Source organism: Cupressus sempervirens, chromosome 9 (assembly GCF_028749045.1).
Source record: "Cupressus sempervirens isolate cs-2001-9-10 chromosome 9, ASM2874904v1, whole genome shotgun sequence".
Classification (NCBI taxonomy): Eukaryota; Viridiplantae; Streptophyta; class Pinopsida; order Cupressales; family Cupressaceae; genus Cupressus; species Cupressus sempervirens.
The window spans coordinates 388,161,906-388,181,898 of NC_143126.1; the positions used below are offsets into that span (position 1 = coordinate 388,161,906).

The 19,993-nt window shown below is 38.2% G+C and overlaps 1 protein-coding gene across 2 annotated transcripts in view; it reads right to left on the reverse strand.

Moving 5' to 3' along the window:
- Window positions 1–19,993, reverse strand: part of LOC149538896 (protein DAY-LENGTH-DEPENDENT DELAYED-GREENING 1, chloroplastic-like) — a 205,698-nt gene that overhangs the window by 12,993 nt on the left and 172,712 nt on the right. The gene's annotated exons all lie outside the window — the stretch shown is intronic.

Below are 19,993 nucleotides of genomic sequence, written 5' to 3' on the forward strand. Positions count from 1 at the left end.
AGCAATTATTGGAATTTCTGTTGGTGTTAAATACCATGGGGCTGTTCCATTTCCATTAGCCTAAAACAAAGAAGTTTTCTCTGCTATTGACCATGAATACACAAGACTGTATAACATATGTATGACTACCACCAGTCAGTAAGAAATTCACACACGTACAGGAGCAGCAACAGTCATATATGGTGATAACTAAATATGGTCTATGGCACCTGCAGACTCTAAATTTTTATGATTCCAGTATTTGTATTTGCAGAGAGAGGAAATCAACGAGTGCATAGAATAACGAGAGACAGTTGAGATCAAGTATCTAGCTAGTCAAACATGAAATGGTGAAGATGCCTGAGTGTAGCAACGTGGAAACAAGGGATTTATAGTCCACGCAGGATAAGGCAACATCAACCAAGAAGTTTGATGCCACGATGTAAATACAGAACCATAACAATAGGAGACACAAGTAAAAATCTATAGATGATTGTCACGGCGAAGTACTTGTTCCATAAATAACTGAGACAATGAGTCATCATGAAGTTTAATATATGCAATGGACGAGGAGCATTAGCAGGTTTAGATACGCCCGTGAAAGGAATCAGAATGGAGAAAGCCCCAGATTTTCGATAAGGATAATTGTACAAATTCCCCAAGAAGACAAATAAAATGGAGATATTGGAAGGCAAATATTAAGAAGATGAGTGATGACATGAAAGTCGAGCACAAAGAGAGTCCATGTCAGAGGCAAATGTATGCACTCAGTAATTTTTGGTTAATGGGAAGCATTACCATCCATATCATTTAGCCCCAATGATGTCCTCTGATCATACAACAATAATAATAAACAAATTGAAGATATGGGACAACAATAGTTTTTTATCAAACAAGGCAGCAAAGCCAAAAATGATTAACGGCAGACTAATATTCAACCATAGTTTGTGAAGATGTCCTAAATAATTAAAAGATCCAATGATTATTCTCAAAGGGTGCTTCCATAAATAATAATTATTATTATTAAGAATTGTGTTTGAGAAGATATAATCTGAAGATTCGTGACTTTATTTGATAAGTCATGTCTTACATTATTCAAGATATAAAATGAAAGACAAGTCAATTCAAAAAGACAGAATCAAGAATATTCAAAAACATACATATTCGAACAATCATATTCTACAAGTAGTTATCTTATTTTGTATGAGGGATAAGGAGATATATTATGACTTTATAATATAAATTCAATTATTTTATTTTTATAATAAAATAAAATGTCTTTTGTTTATTTTTTAAATGGCATGGAGATTTAAACTGCAGATGGTTCGTCCTTTATAATTATTTTTTGGAATTCTATATACAATTTAAATGTCAAATAAGTGGACATGGTCATTTAGTATTTCAAGTTCAATCATCACAAATATTGTGAAATATTAAATTGTTTCTGTATCTGTGTCCAGTTTGTCTTCCTACCAGAGGAGTTAAAGTTCAATCTGAACTAATTTAAGATTGCAAAATATTTGATCTGTCGCATCTTGATTATTTAATTGTTGGCAGTATAAGTGCGTAGAACATTATAAAGTTGTATGTGAAAATTCACTGAAGTTGATTCTATTGCCCAGAGGAGCAGAGGCACTAGTCTTTTTATTATTGAACTCAGAAAATCTATATATTCCTTCTACAAGCATCAAATCCATTATTAAAACCTTATACAATTCATTCAATTCAAACACTTAGCATCTAGTTTCATTTTGATTGAGTTCAAGGACTTTGCCAGCCAGAGAACTCCCAAAGCTTAAATTCGCTTTAGAAAAGCTCTGAACCCAGTAATCAGGTTCGAGGAGAAGGTCTACCCGCCTAAGTGTAGTGAAGCCTAAAGTGCAGGGGAATCGAGAAGTATTCCCATTCGTTGGCCAGAACTGATTGAAAAGTTCTATTGTAGAAGTGGCAGGCTCTTGGTTTTCCAATCTACAGTTTTGGGAACCAACAAAACCTCCATTCAAATTGGAAGGCAAAACAAAAATACTACAAGCCAAGGATGCAACCTCTAGTCTTTTACATTGTATAATTTACCTCTTGGGATTTTGAGCACTCATTACGAAAGAAACTGACTGCCAATGTTTTAGTTCTCAGGCAAGGGCACAAGGCTTATCACCACTTCTGCTCAAGACAAGATTTTTATTCCTTCTCATTTAAAGAAAACAACCTATAGCAGCTGATAAACACTTACTATTTCCAAATAAAGGAAAGATTGAAGAGTATGAGTGTAACACAAGGACTGTATTGTTTTAAACAAAGGGTGCAGAAAAGATGCAAATCATATTAAGAGAACTGCACTTCACTAAAATTAGCAATAAGTTCCTATAATCTTAAACAATTTGATTTGCCTAAACAACACGCAAAGGTCATAATAAGCTCAAACACTAATTTCAACAGAAAATTAGACTTATCAAATTCCATTCTTCCATCTCAAATCCATGCAAATGACACTTGTTTATAAACATTAACAAAATTTTGCACATAAAATAATTCAATGTTATCAATTTTCCACAATCCATTATAATTTTGGAAAATGGCTTCTGGTTTAGATTGTGTATGAGTTTTTTAACATCAACGTTTCGGATTATACTTTGTTATCCATCATAAGGATACCAATGAAAGATATTATCTTATGCATCTCTTTCACTGGCATCCTGATGATGATGGATCACAGGGTGTGATCTGAAATGTTGATGTTAAAAAACTCATACACAATCTAAACCAGAAGCTATTTTCTAAAATATGAAATAATTTTAAAAAGTTAAGATAATAATATTAATGTCCACGAGAAACCAACAAGGCTTATGGGACTAAGCATACAAACAAAAGAGTCGGCCAAAGTAGAAGGACCAAACGATGACTTAGAAGAAACAAAAGAAAAAAATAAATCAAGAAAGAAAACAAGGTAAGGACTAAGGGTCCTTCCTTGTCACAAAGAAATCAGTAATAGAGGGGTAAACCCGTGAATGATCCATAGTCTTAAAATGCCATGTATAACCGTTGTAGGACTATCGGTGCCTAGAGAGACTGGTGCAATGTCTAACCGATTTGGAATGAGAAGTATTGGAAGGCCTTATCAAACCTTGTGGAGGAGACAAGGGAGAGAAAAAGGCAGTAATGAGCTGGTCATAAATTTGCCCCAAAGGTATAAAAGATTGCAAGGTAATCTCTCGAAGATGGGTGGCCTCTTGAAGATAAGGTGCAAGACACTGCTAATCAATATAACTGAAGAACATCAAAAGAGAAGAATAGTCTCTGAAAAGGCAATAAAATCTCCCTCTGCTCTCATAGTAAAGAGGACATCAAAAAATGAAGTGGATCTTAGTCTCAACCTCTGCCAAAGTACATAGCTGACATATTTGATCAGCCTGATCCATATGGTGATCGGTCCGAGCCTTGAGGCGGTGAGAACCAACTTTGAATGAGCCTAAAAAAACCGTAAGGCATGATTCTAGTGCCGATAGAGATAAGCAGAGCGAACAATAATACCATCCTGAATCTCAAGAAAATGCTCAACATAGAAAGCCATCCTAAGTCGCAGACCTCTTGGGGGATTACTCTAGGTAGTGGTAATGTACTATCCATAAATATCTTGTCTGACATGCTCGTTCAACTCCTGACATGAGGGGAGAGGATGAGCGGGAGCATCAAGTGAAAATTAATGAGGAGGAAGATGATCTATCTCAATACCAATCGAACCCAACAAAGAAGTGGCCTGGGCGTACCAACAACGAGATCTAGTAGAGGTGTCAAATCTCATAATCTCAACAAAAGAACAGTATGCCAGATGAGAGTATCTGTGCCGGTCAACCTCGACTCCATAAAATTATGAAGCCGATGAAAAAACCAAATCAAGTAAAAAATGGTGGCAAGTTTGAGAGGATGCGCTCCAAACTCAGCTAAGACAATGTTGTGAGGGGTGAGTCTGTGACATCTTATGATACACCATAACATCAATGTTTGAACCCTCTCAATTGAAGCCCAATTAAAAGCAATAAGAGAAGGCCCCCAAACCATCGAGTCATAGAGAAAACCAGGGAGTCCAAAAGGGTCAACTTGGATGAAATATCCTGGAAATGACGCCTGAAGCATTGTCTTTCTAGCAAAGCCAGGGAACCCATGCCATTTCTAACTCTAGATTGAATAGCTGGTCTCAAGTTGAAGCGCGGACCCGAGAACTTTACACCGAGATACATATAAGAGGGAGTAATCTCAACCTCCTGACTCTGAAAGAAGAAATGAAGATGAGAGGTCTTTAAACAGTTAAAGACTATAACCCGAGTCTTAGACAAACTGACCACAAGTTGCTGCTAATCACAAAAAGAAGTTAGACCATCAAGGAGTCTCTGCAAGCTGTCGGGAGAAGAGGCCAAGAGAACCAAATCATCAAAAAAAAGGAGAATGGAGATCAAGATCTAATGCAAATAACACCCATCTCCCGGTTGAGAGGAGTTCACAAGGAAATCCTCCAACTCATTAATATACAAACCAAACAGTATAGGAGAAAGAGGACAACCCTACTTCACCCCAATGGTGCACTGAATCAGAACCGAAAAGCCCTCCGGAGTCCTAAGCCTACTGGTTACTCTCTCATAAAGCCTCATAATAGTAGTCTGCAACATATATGAGATCCCAATCTCATGAAGTCTCTAAAATAAGACCAACTTAGGAATAAAATCGAAAGCCTTACGGAAGTCCACAAAACAACAATAGGCCTTCTGAGAGCGGTGCCTAGCCTCCTCAATGATAGCCTGCAACGTGAATACATGATTCATAGTCTAATAGTTTGCCCGAAAACCAGCTTGCCCTTTAGCTGTACAGCCTCTTCTATCAAGCTCACTAGATGACATGGTGTTCAAAGCAGTGGCATGAAGTTTGGCAAAAGTATGTCCAATTATAATAGTCCTGTAGTTACCTGGATCAAAAGCAAACCCAGACTTGTGAATAGGGTAAACCACATGTCTAGACCAGGACTCAGGAAACCTAGTGCAAACCATTGTATTAAAGAGTGCAAGAAGGTAAGATCTGAGAATTGAAGCACCAAGTTTGAAAAGTTCTGCCTGGAAACCCTCTTCATCTACTTCTCTATTGCATCTCAAAGATCTAATGGCCTTAATAATACTGGAGTAGGTGAACAAATGGCAGTATGGAGGTGGAGTGAAGTGAAGAGGTGGCTGCCCAAGAATTTCGTAAAGTGTAATGATATGGGAGGTCAGAGAGTGGTAGTCGAGAGTGGAGGATGGGGGGGAGCATCGAGGGAAAGGGGTACGCCAAAAGATCTGGGGATTCTAAATAAGTGTGGAGCAAAGGATTCTGCACTGAAAAGAGGCAAAAGAACATTTCTTGTGGCGAAGAAAATAGAGGTGCGAAAAGCATAGATGGGTGAAGGCAGGAGATTGAGTCTTACAGTCGACATGAACAGAGTGATGAAAAGCTTTGCAATCAATATCAAACCATTTATTCATAGAACAAGTATTTCGATGCTTAGCTTTGAGAGAGGGAGGGGAACGTTGAAGAATAGAAAGGAGAGCAGAATCCTAGATGGTAGAGGCAGGTGAATCAAACATGTCAGAGGCAGCAAGCGACTCACTAATACTAGCAAGTGTCACAAGTCTCATAAGGTGGTAAGTAAAGAGCTCACCATCGCTCTCGCGGTAATGAAAATGAGTAGGAAAGGAGACAGTATCACCCGGGTAGTGAGAAGACTAGAAGGAGTGCGACGGGTGGGGGGAAGTGCAAGTAGAAATGCTAAGAAGAGCATGATCAGCCAAGGGGAGACACGAAATGGTAAAACTGCGAATGGAAGAAATGAAGGAGAGGAAATGACATAGTCAACAACACTCGCACCACCACAGTGCGGCCAACAGGTAAAGAGGTCCGATCCAAGAAGGAAAGATAAACCGTACAAAATCAACAACCCAAAAGACTCACAGAGCTAGAGGAGGTAATGGCCATAACCTGAGAGTGGTCCACGAACATCATCTGAGGTGCGCTGAAGTCCCATACTAGTCGGGTCTAACTCAGAAGTGCAAATCGAATCAAAACCATGATCATGCAAAGGAGTATGAAGATCCTTGGTTTGAGCGTTGAAGTCTCCAAGAATAATAATATCACCCAAAGCCGCACACTGTAAAATGCTCTCCTGAAGATCACAGAAAGGATCTCCATTCTGCGGGTCATGAATGACATAAGGAGAGGAGGTCAGTGGAAAATAACAAACAACAATAAAAATCTCTTTGTTAGTATTTCTGTCGACCAATCCAAACCCACATAAATCTGGCAAAGGCGTTAGAGTGAACAACTGAAATGATACTGAAAATATCATCACGAACCAAGCAAGCCACACCCCCAGACCCACAGACCCCACCAAAAGTCCAGACCTCATCTTTGCAAACTGATAACTAGGATAACCTAGAGGAGGGCGCATGGGGCTCTCATGAGTCTCAATAATAGCCAAAATATCTGAGGACCCCACCGCATCTTGAAAAAGATTGGGTAATGACCATAAAGAGCCATTACCATTCCAACAGTCGACAAGAAGAGAATGGAGCTTCCTCTTGTCAGATTGCTGTCGGAACTGTCATGCCGGTTTGGAGGTTTTCCTCTCTACCCATCCAGTAGGAGGAGAATCACGAACCACAGCTCTAAGATTCCTAATAACAGCTCATTTCTCAGTACGCCTAGCATCTGCCATAATTCCTCGAGCATGTTTGAGTTCTATAACCTGTGCCTTAGTAGGATCTTCGTGCAGATAAATTTTAGAGGGGAGAGAAAACAACTTTCTCTTCGCTCTAAGGGCACAAAGCCTATTTGAAAAAGAGAAGAATCTGATGAAAAGGGTGCCCCCATACCAAACCAACCTCTATTCAAGGTAATATCCGAGATACCAAGTTGATCAAAGAGAAAGGAATGTCCAACAATAGCAGGGTCAGAGGTGGGTGTAAGACACACAAGTTGAGCTCACGTGCACGCCGCACCCGCTCATCATCAATCTTGCCTTGGATAATCTTGTCTATACTCAGCTTGGGGGTAGTAGTATTTGTATTGGTGCAAAGAGAAGCCCATGCTTTCACCTTCTGTTTAGTTTCCACAATCAAAGAAGAGTGTATTGTTGCCATTTCGGTCTGCTATTCTTTAATTTTGTCCAGCCTGTCCAGTTGTTCAATGACAGCCTCTAAGTTGGATTTCAACCCTGCTGTTTCAAAGATGAAAGTATCTGAAAACTATTGAATATTCAAGGTGTTCGATTCCATGGACTGTTTGAGGTTTTTCTGCTGTCAATTCAAAAACCCGTTCTTTCAGCAAGGTGCTATCATTTCCATCTTCAAAACACGATCACATAATCGCTAGTATGTGTGGGTTTGATTTTGAGAAGAGTTATCACCTGTAGTCACTGTAACCACCAGTATAAACTAGGGTTTGGAGCCGTAAGAAAACCCTAAGCTGGACAAACAAAGAGATAACAGTTAAAACAACAAAAATCCGAGCCAAGAAGTATATCAGATCAAACCAATGAACTTGAAAAATGAAGCAAATCCGATATGAGGCAGTGGACCCAAAAAAAAAATATCAGAGACACCTGGAATGAAACAAAACGGAAGAGAGAAAACCCACTGAGAAATACTAAGAGCACACCATAGACCGAACAAGTTGAAAGGCACGCAAAAGACTAGATGAAAACAGTAACGAGCTCCCAAAAGAAATGTGTGCAATGAGGGCCGAAAGGGATACGCTGCAGATAGTAATGAGGTGGACGAACAAAGGGCACATTGGACAACGGCTGAACGCTCAAAGAGGGAGCCATGTGAAGAGCACACCATGAAAAGCAGATACACGGAAATAGAATGGTCATGGCAGTCAGAGTGATCGACGCAGGAAAAAGGTGGGGGAGTTCATCGGGAAAAGCATCCCACTCCGTTTGAGAGCAAAAAAAGAAAAAAAACAAGTTAAACTAAATTTTAGCATGTTGGAGAGTTTGCCTACATAGAAAGAAAGTTTATCATACAACTCGGTCCACAAATATGAAAGTTTAAATTCAAGAAATCTTCACAAAGATTTTCCATAAGAATACATATCAACAAAAAATAAACATGCTAGAAGACAATCTAGAAGTAGGCAATCTATAAATGGCCATTCTAAGAACACAATTTCTTGAATATGGTTATCTCCTCAAAAGTGTGTACGGCTGAAAATAGCTAATCTAATAGATGAATCCTAGCAATGATTCTAATAAAGTTCTTCAATTCAAAACATAATGGATCCTTTGAAGAAGTACTAAGAACCTGAATACTAATTCTGGTAACTTGAATTTGAGAAAACCCTTCGACTATTTTCTATACCACAGCCTCCTTGTTGGGTGGATATTTTGCAACCTACAATTTTGGGTAAAATCTAATCACAAAATAGGATGACCAGCCACAACTTGTGAGACGGAGTCTCTCCTACCTTAAAAGGAAGGCTCCCCCTTCTCACCATTCCTTGGATCAACTCAAGGTAAGCAATAAGTTGAAAGATTTCGTAAAAGGGTGTTTGTCATGTCCCCATTTTAAAATATAATTTTAATAATAATTAAAAAAATAATGATAATAAAATTATATTCAAGTATAGAAATAAGAAATAAAAATTATATATATAATATATTATAAATAAAATAATATTTAGTATAATATTTAAAACAATTAAATAATAATAAATTTACACTGAATAAATTAATTAATCAATTAAATACAAGAGAAAAATTGTAGAAAATATGTTATCTTTCTAAATAAGATTTAATAATAAATGATGATAAATATAAAATAGATAAGTAAATAAATAATATAATATAAATTAACTAAATCTAATAAAAAGTCAAGAGATGTAGTAAAAAGATGTCCCTTTAAAATAGTATAAAAGGTAGGAGAGTTCATTTTAAAGAGGAAGGAAGAGGAGAAGAAGAGAAGAGTTAAAGAAGGATTATTAGAAGATGAATGAGAAGAGAACAAGTGACATTTTTTCAAATATTTTTAACGATGAAAGGATGTGACTCTTTGAAAAGGTTGTCATTATGAATGGTTGTGACTTTTTAAAAATATTTTAACTATGAAGATTTGTGACTTTTCAAAAGAGTTATGATTATGAAAGGTTGTGACTTTTTGACAGTATTGTAATTATGAAGTGTTGTAACATTTTGATAGTATTGTGATTATGAAGTGTTGTGACTTTTCAAAGGACTTAGAGTATTAAGTGTTATGGCTTTTCCAAAGGATTGTGATTATGAAGGGTTGTGACTTTTCAAAAGGATTGTGATTATGAAGGTTTGCAACTCTTTGAAAATGATACGGATGATAAATCAATTATGGGAGGAATAAAAAACAATTATGCCTAAGAGAGTTGAACTACATCAAAGTAGAGAAAGTAAAGAAACTAAACTAACATATATTGAATTTTGGGAATTGACGTAATATATATTCTATGAAGGATTATAAAATGAAAAACTAGAGGGAATTAGAGGCGTGTTCATTTGACATGTTTATTTCATAAATAAATACGAATCATTTGGTCAGTAAAATTATCAAGGATTGATATGAGAACTGTATAGTTCTCATAGAGATCAAGGATTGAGATGAGAAATGTATAGTTCTAATAGAGATAAAGTAAGAACTTGGTAGAGGGAATTCATTAGAATATCGGGTTTCTTTTAAGAGAACTCAAAGATTAGAAGACATTCTTGATTGAATGTCAAGATTCCGGATTGGAAACCAGAGAGAGATTTGTAGAGAATTTCTTAGAGAATATATATTGTAGTGATCAAATATATTTATATGTTAGAGATAAGAAACTTGGTTAGAGGTGGGATCTCTACCAAGTACTATTACTAGAGATCCCAAAGAGGCCTAAGGAAGATGTTCTTTATATGATAATTACCTAATCGAGATACAATTCCCACCGGAGGGTTAGGTGATTTGTGAAGGATCTCTTTTGAAGGATTAGGAAGGGTAGTATGGGTAGTATTTAGATTAATATTTATTTAATCCAATATATTTAATGTGTTTCACATACAATTTTTCTATAATATATTGATGAATAGTTGCAGGTTACATCATTCAAATTTAATCCAGAAGAAGGGACATTACTGTGTTACCAATATTCTTTTCTCTTAGCTTTCTAGAAAGAATCCACTTACTTGTGGAGCGAGTAATGGGCAAGATGAAATCTCTAACTACACTTCTATCTAATAGCTAGAAACAGTGATATCAATAAACCAACACCAACTCAAAGGCTATCTGAAAGTGTACAGATTTGGCTCTAAGTCCGTTCGTAATCTATTCTATATGAACAAGCTTTACTATTGGGGTACAAAGTCTTCCAGAAGTAAAGATATCTCAACTATTTTGTGAATCAAGAAAGAGATAAAAGCCACAGACAAAGCTTCTAGTCTATATCGCTACAACCACTCCCAATCAAAGCTTCAGATCCGATTGGTTCCTAATTCTTTTTAAATTCAATTATCAATAATGCAAAACAACATGTGAATCAAAGATAACAAATGCAAATCACAATCAAAGCTTCAAACTTGCACAAGTAACAATTTCACTCAATCAAAGTTCAGTCACAATTGATTCTTCCAAAATGGCGCTACACAATCAAAGTTATGCTTGCACAACTTCTCCAAAGCTCTCTTGCATACAATAAAAGATAGATTTTACAATAAGAGAACACTCCTTTATATAGGCAAAGGAGTTGCGAAAAAGATGGAGGAAAAAGTGGGAGCAACTCAACCTAAAAATATAACATAAAGTGCACTACAATTACTTTAAGCGAAAAATTGAAATGATGACATAACTTAAAATCATAACATAAAATGAATTCATGTTATATTTTTCAAAAAGTGAATGTCAACTTAAAAATATAGCATGATATTTTTAATTCGTGCAGTTGCACCTAAAAGGTCCACTTTTTGGGCACTAAAATGATCATATTTTTTGATTGCTAAGTCCGATTAAGCCCTAAGATAGATCAAATCGAACGAAAAACCGAAAGCAATGATTTGAGTAAAAACCAAAGGACCAAAAGCCAACAAACACACACTCAAAAACAAGAAAAAGGGCATTGAAGGCTTAGCATGGGCTCAACAAACAAAAAAACTAAAAAGACTTGACGGAAGCCTCGAGTAAAAGGATTCATTAAATCAAATTGGAAATGATTGGTTGATCAATACTAACCAATTAAATAACGAACTAAACTCAGAGAAATGCGAAACTAAGTTGAATAAGTTTCATATAGCTACCTATACTTTGTGGTGACGAAATGCAGGACAACAACTGGCCCTGTCTAGGGAATGTTACTTGTTTGTTCTTGGAAACAAAGAGCAACATAGAATCCAGTTCTCTAAGTGCCTTCATCCACTCCACTGGGCAATAGAGTCAGGCGACAAAAGAAAAATAAAAACAAAAACCTACGACCTAAAACAAAACTTATATACAAGAAGTACTTATTTGATAATTACTGAAAATAATGTTTTAGATGTTGTCCACTCTGGCATAAGTGATCCATCAGGATATGCAACCCAGAAACAATTTTCGCTTGCAATTTGATGAATTGTGAAAGGTCCTCACCAAAGAGAATCCAACTTGCCATGCATTCCTTTTGGTTCTCGCTTTTTGTCCCAAAGTAGAAAAAGATCACCAATTTGAAATCCTATGTATTTGGCCTTTTTATCAAAAAGAAGTTTTACTTGTTGTTGATAAGCAGCGAGTGGATCAACCAGCTCTTTCCTCCGCTCCTCCAATTGTTGAAGAAACATAATCCTCTTATCCAGTGCATCTGAATAAGTTTATCTTCGATGGGTCGTACTAACTTGAGAGCGGGAAGGTCTAATGTTATTAAAATTTGAGCATTGATCCCATATAACAACTGAAAGGGAGATATTCCAATTGCTCGTTTAGGAGTAATCCGATCTGCCCACAAAGCATCAAGCAAAGCCTTGTGCCCGGTTCTTTGATTTGATTCAACCAACTTTTTAATGATAGTCACCAAATTCTTGTTGCTTGATTATGCTTGGCCATTACCCTGTGCGCAATAATAAGGTGCATGTGCCAAAGTTATTCCATAATTGAAACAAAACTCAGTCACTTCCCTAAGAGAGAAAGCAGTTGCATTCTCTGAAACAATTTTATTCAGAACACCAAAATGTGAAATGATGTTCTGCTCAAAAAGTCACAAATTATTTCGGATGTAGAACCCTTCAACAGAATTTCTTTGACCCATTTAGTGAAGTAGTTTGTTGCTGCTAGGATATGTGTATGACCCTTGCTTGACAACGGATTAATAGTACCAATGAAATCAATTCCCCATTGTTGAAAATGCTCATCGATCACCACTGGCTTTAATGGAAGAGCGACAAGTTTTTGCTTGCCAACAAATTGCTGACACAATTCACATGTCTTCACCCATTGATGAGCATATGAAGATTTTGTTAGAAATACCTCCTTGATCTAGGTGTTTAACTGCTTAGGTAGGTTTCTTGTGACATATTTGCATTAATATCTTTTGGTTATTGATACACAATAGTGATTTTATTGCATTCTATATATATGTATACATCCTCAACTCAACTTAGGCATTTGCATATGATCATTTGAGTCAATTGAATGATTATTATTATTCTCATTGAAAGTACCAAAAAAGAATCACCAATCAATGAGTTTCACATTTTGTATGGCAAGTGTTTGACAAAAATCCTAAGGGTTGAAATCAATGTTCTGAGGGTAGAGTCCATGAGACATTAGAGTGGTACTAAAGCTTGTGTCAAACATTCAAAATTGAAAATCCAAATTTGATTTAAGACAATATCACAGGGGTATTAGAGTGGTTTCTGCCATCCTGTTAGTATTGGGAATTTTATTTTTTAAATTACATTGAACACAGAGTTGACATAGCACTGACCAACACTCTTGTTTCTGTTTTAGTAATGAAGTATATAAAGGAACTCATGACAGAGCTTGTTTACCGTACTAGGGTAAAGAAATTAATGCACATAGAAAATAGATAAGAACAACAGAACTCCTTGTATTATTCGCATACCAAAGACATTACATTATGCTTATGATGATGATTACAATGATCCGAAGGTGTATATATACTTTCCGAAGAACCTTCCCGAAGGGGTCCGTCAGCCACATACAACATGTCGCTACATAACAAGAACCTTCCCGAAGGGACCCATCGGCTACACAACAAGAACCTTCCCGAAGGGACCCATCGGCTATACAACAAGAACCTTCCCGAAGGGATCCATCGGCTACACAATATCTACCTACGACATCATCCCCACCAAAAGAAAAAGTCATCTTCGGACGACAATTACAAAATATCTGAGACAATTATCAAACAAAATACATTAACTGACTAACTACAACAAGATAAATCTGCTTCTGCCACATCACTTTCACATTTGTTTCGTGCCTACATCAAACTGGTTTTCAAAATACACTGTCTCCTTAGTCAAGCTGACCTTGATAGCCACCCGTGCTGCTTTCTCTGCTTCCAACTCCTGGGTACCCTGAGCCAAGTGTCGTTGTACTACTACCAACTGGATCATTAACTCCTCTCGAGTCCGCTATGCATCCACCAAGACAGCCTCACGTCCAACACCTACTCCAAGTGCCTCTGCTACACCGACACTCCATGCCTGCAGCAGCTCTAGGTCTCATCAACTGGTCATACTTCCCACGACTGATAATCCGCAACAATTGGGGGTCTAGGGGGCATCGCCACCAAATCAGCACTCCGAAACCCATAGAAAACTGCATGGAACATACTATTTTTTCGATTTCTTCTGATCCCACACTCTTTCTGGCAATTGCTTATGTCTACCCTTCCCTTTGGCATCATGCATTACTCATTCTGAATAGTTTCAATCTATCGTCGTTTTTTTTTTTTTTTTTTTTTATACTAAAAACCTCTTGCCACCCTTCTTCTATGCTGCCAATGTACAGCTACACAATGGATTGCATCTACCATAGTCTCCCTGCTACTAGACAGCCTCTCGACTCCTTCCTTATGCTGCTTTGCCCCAGAAGATAAATTGTAATTGCTTGTACGGTTCCTGTATTCTTTATTTCCGTACGGTAACTGGAAATAAGAACTTCGAACTCTGTACACCAAACTGGATTACCGTATGGTAGCTTAGTAACACATGAAATCCTTCCATTTACTCACCGTACGGATGCCTTGGATGTCCTTACCATATTGCCATACGGACCCATACAATGTGCATTAAATGTTTTCAATTGCTTAATAAAGTTCGTACAGGAATGAGCAAAAAAAATCCGTACGGTGGTTCACCTTACTTGTCCATACGCATACTAAAAAGCCGTACGGTGATTCATCTTAAAAGATCGTACACAGGACTTTACGTCTTCGTGATGTCTCCAATCCGTACAGGGAACTTCAGGCATTGAATCCGTACACCAACAACAGAAGGCAAACATAATATAAAATCTGTACGTATTAAAGTTTACACTCCATACGATAAGCATTACTATCAAAATCCATACGGTACACTGCATTGTAGAGATCCGTACGATAAATTGAAAAGTCTGTACAGTGACTAAACTTAAAACATTCATATGGTGGCCAACTCAAAACATCTATATGGTGGCAATAGCAATAATCCCTAGTGTTTGTACCGAAATCCATACGCCAAATCGATATGTAGTACCGTACCAAAACATGCAAAATGGAAAGTCAGTACATCAACAGGGATTCCATCAACAAGCTGTCAAATCCGCACGGGTTCTACACTGTATGTTCCTTTGTAATTGCCATACAGTGTCTAAACTTATAATATTTTCCTTATTTTTGCTCTTATAAGGCCGTACAGTTATTGTTTTAAATGTTGTGTTTATATTGTGTCTGCTAAAGCTGTATGCCAGGTTGTGCTACCCATTACTTTGTAATGCTGAAAATTCCAGCCATTTCCAAATTTACTTGTCGTTCCTTCCTGTTTCACTACTTGACACTATCAACTTCTATATTCTATTGACATATATACATTATTTACATATATACATTACTTACAGCTATTTTTTTCCTTCGTCAGTTGTTTGTTGGTGGGGGACCATTTCTTTCATAGTATATTTTTAACTTTGACCCATTCACTGTATCTGGTATGTCTTTGCCATCTAGTGTCCATAACTTAATTGTGTCATTATCACCCACTTCTCGGATCTCGTATGGCCCGACCCACTTCACCTTAAACTTCCCTGGTTTGATTTCATTTCGTCCATCATACTTTAACACCCACTGTCCGGGCTGAAACCTGTTTAGCTTCAAGTGCTTATCGTGCCATGCTTTCCCCTGTTCTGTGTCACCTCTATAGCCCTTTGTGCCTGCAATCGTCGAAGTTTATTTAAGTTACACGATCTCTCCATATCGCACAGCTTGTTTTCAACACTCAATACCATGAATTCCATCAACTGCCACTCTTTGTCAATAAGTGCATTCTTGATTTTAGAACCTGTACTCCATACTGCTGAACCCTTCCTCTTTGTTTCCTATGCCAACCATATGATGTGTCTTCCGTGCTGCTGGCACCTTTCTATTATATCCGTGGTTCGATGTAACATTTTCTTTCTACGTAGTCGTACGGTGGGATCTTTCCTTTTTCTAGGTTCGTACTATATGTTTTTCCCCTCAGCTTCAGCCGTAACTGCCTTTCCTTCTTCTGCTTCTCTGTATTCCTCTAGACATTCATTTTCCTCTTTTTTCTCACCTTCGTCCACCCTTAACATATTACAGCTCGGAAAGAGTTCGTAGTCCTCTATCTGCTAGTGGTAAAGACCGTTGACAGAATCCAAATCGTTGTCCATTGATCCTCCTTCCAACCGCTAGACTCCCTCCTAATCTGGTTCAATACGCTACCTCCCTTCATCCTCCTCTTCGGAATCTGATAACAGAGCTTCTTCTCCTACCATTTGGGTGTGTAAATCAATGATGTATTTCTGCCCCTTGCTTTCAAGCGATAAAGTATTCTTCTTCCAATCGTGTTTCGCCTTGGCTTGTATCAGCCACCTCTGGCGCAAAATAGTATCATATCCTTTTCGTTTCAATGGAATCACGACAAAGTCGAGCACAAATGACTGTGTTCCGATAGTAATTGGTTGTGCCGTCAAGACTCCCAATGGTTTGATTTCATGTTGGTCGGCCGTTAGCCGCTGGAATGTAGGAGGCCACAATGCCGGCTGCCCCAACCTCTTCCAAGTATCCGATAACACATTAACACCGGACCCTCCGTCCACAATCGTGTTTGTCGGAATAGTCCCCAAAATTCCCAATTCAACGACTGTCGGATGGCGTCCGGATGAAAGGGCTAACAGCATCGGATCTTCCGCACTTGCGCCACCTTCCTTCTCCCCTCCTTGCTCTGTTGGTTGCTTAGCAATTGGAGCTATATTCATGAGTGTCGTATGGAAATTGAGGTATAGTGAGCAACAAATCATTTATCTTGACGGGTACCTCAGTTTGTAATATTTGTCGTATGATGTTCTGTTCTGCGCAATTCCGTGCAGACGTACCAGTCGTGTCCTTTAGGTGTGTTGTTTCTGCCTACGTTGCTTTCTAGATCTCTGCCAGCGCTTCCTCTGGTCCCTTCTTTTCCTTCGTCAGGTCGGGGTATAGTTTCGCTTGCTTCCGAGTGATGGCCAGAACCTCTTCTTCGTCCGTCCCGACGGTGATCAAGTTTACTGCCGACTTCTGGCACTTAGCATCTTCATGATCGCCAGGTCCGCACCATCTGCATAACAATTTCGGTGTGTTCATTGTTGTGCACTCTCGGGTGAAGTGGCCCCACAAATTGCATGCGCGACATTGAACGATCAATTGTCCATTCGCATTGTACTGGATTCGACTTCGACAGCCATTGTTATTGTTGCCATTGTTGTTGTTTTGACTTCGCCGATTATTTCTGTATCCTCCCAACGTGGCACCCTCCATACTGGTGTTCTCCCTCCCTCTTGACGCAGACGCCTCCTGTGTGAGGAACACTTGTTGCAGTGCTCATGTTTTCAGGTTGAAAGGGCATTCCTTTATCGAATGTCCCATGATCTGGCAAATTTCACAAAATTGATCTTTTGGGTAGGATCCCTTCGTATGGCCTTCTTTCTTGCACTCGATGCACCATAGCTCATTACCCTTGGTCTCCTTGTGCATGTTCTTGAATTCTTTCATCATTCGAATCATGTCCTTTTGAAGAGTGCGGACCTTCTTGCTGCTACCTTCATCATCGCTACTATCTTCTCCTGAAGGTTCATCGTCATCTGAATCAGATGAACTACTCTTCTTCTTCTTCTTTCTCTTCTGCTCGCTTTCGAGGTTCATTGCCCGATTATACGTTTCAGTGTATGTCGATGGTGGCATGATCTTCATCTTCTTTAGTAGCTTCAAGTGAAGGCCTTCAATGAACCATCTTTTTTGTAACCCATCAGCTGGCTTATTCTCCATCTTATTGATCAAGTCCTTCAACTTCCTTGGGAAGACTCGAAGAACTGTTTCATTCTTCCCTGCTTAGTATTGAATATCTCCGCTACAATTTCATTATCGTCATGCAAGAGTTGAAATTCTGTGATAAACTCCTTTTTAATGTTATCCCAACTGTTTAACTTTTGTGGATCGGTATCAGTAAACCAATCAATTGCCACACCCCGTAGGGTTGCCGAAAATTGCCTCACCCATTCGTTTGTATCGGTTATGCCATTGGCCCTCCAAATCATTTCGCAAGTTTTACAATGTCGGATGGGATCAGTTGCTCCATCACCATCAAATTTAGGCAACTTCTCCTTTGTTCCCGCCATCCCGATGCTGACGCTTGGTATCCCGACACTGACGCTATTTGGTGAAGAAGGGTCTCCGTTAAGCGAATCTGTCCCTTCTGGAAGTGTATTGCGGACGAAGAGTTCACTCCACGCTCTTGCTCCTTCGGCACTCTGAGCCGTGCGAGTCAATTCTCTTCCGTCTGGATTCTCTTCCCTCGGCGAATTCAAAAACTCCTCTCTGGCTTCTTCCACCCGCTGTCGAGCCTCCTCCAACAATTCTTCCGTGCTTCTGTGTCTGTTGGCAATCTTCTAGAATCTCCTTCTGTGTCCGACTTGCTGTGCCAAAATTAGATTTTCTTGCGCAGTACGTATTCCATCTTTTCCCTTCACCTTATTTCGATCTTTGTTAAGCTGATTTGACATTAATCTTCATTCCTCCCTCCTTCCAGGTTCATAGGGCAACGGCGCCAAATGTTTACCGTACTGGGGTAAAGAAATTAATGCACACAGACTATAGATAAGAACAACAGAACTCCTTGTATTATTCGCATACCAGAGACATTACATTATGCTTATGATGATGATTACAATGATCCGAAGGGTGTATATATACTTTCCAAAGAACCTTCCCGAAGGGGTGTCGGCCACATACAACATGTCGCTACATAACAAGAACCTTCCCGAAGGGACCCGTCAGCTACACAACAAGAACCTTCCTGAAGGGACCCGTCGGCTACACAACAAGAACCTTCGGGACCCATTGGCTACACAATATCTACCTACGACAGAGCTCATGCTGGCCTTTCAAAACTATGATAAAAATTTAACAAGGCTTCTACAACATACAGAAATTTTGGATCTTTTGTTTGCAAAGAAAAAGGAAGCAAACACAAATCTTATCAACACAAAGGAAATAATGGAAAAGAAGGCTTTCTTTAAGGATAATGTTAACCTATTAGCGCTCAAGAAGTTGTTATCAGTCACAACAAAAATTCTGATTTCTATGTCATAACAAGAGGTTAGGCAAGAGTTTCAAGAGACTCATTGAAATTTGAAGCAGCAACAAAATTGTTACTAAGTTGATCACAAAGAGATGAAATTTTCTGAAGTTCATGAATGAAATGTTGTTTAAACTCCATTGATGGAAGCCTACATTCTCCTATAAAAGGAGGTGTAATATCCAAGAATCCACAATATCACCCAAAAGGACACTAGTAGGAGAAGAATTGTTTTGAGTGAAGGTGTCTCTTGCTGTACAGGAGTAGAAACATATTTAGCATCAGATTCAGCACACAAACAATTTTGCAATTTATTATCAGCAACAAGAGTGTACATAATATTGTTGTAAATTATCTTTACTTTGTGATGAAGTATTTAAGGGACAGCGTGCACAGCATGTAACCATAGTCTAGCTTGGAGCTATTATTATCTTGCTTTATATTGGTCATATCATTGCCGTTTCTGGTCATACATGTATAGAGGGACATTGGGTTTATAGAGACTTTATCAGCTAGGTTTGGAGAGCTTGTCTTGTCATTTTGGATTGCCTAGGTCAAAGGAACACAACAATAACTTCAGCTAAGCCAATAAAGGTCCATTTTAAGTGAGTCAGATTGAAAATTTTATGAATATAACCAGCTATTTTATAATTTATTGCTACATTTTGTGGATATGTTGTATATAGATATGTAAAGTTTTTTAATGATCTGAGTTGCTCATAAATTTGAAAAATTATGTATATTCAACACAGATTATAAATCTTGAATTTTCAGCTGATTGTAGTTTTGAATATTGTCACTTTTCTGAGTTATTAGTTAGCTGTAAATATTTCTGTTACCTGCACTTGATTTGTCATTTCAAAACAGTTTTGAACACTTTCGAAAAACAAAGAAACAAAGCCAAAACAATGCAGCATGTTAAAACAGGTCAATTCAATAGCAATGCTAATTGTCTCCAAAACACATTAAACAGAATCGGACATTACCAATTGTATTGATTACAAAAGGTTTAATGGGATTTGAGCTAACACACAGAAAGGGTTCTCTTAGTATAACACTACTTGGGTCCTTCTTGCTTGCAGATTTAAGTAGAGTTTGAATTATATCTCTAATTTTGAAGCTTGCAGAAAATCCACATGGCCTTGCAGAGCTAGAAGTGTAGGAGAGGAGGCTTCCTTTTCA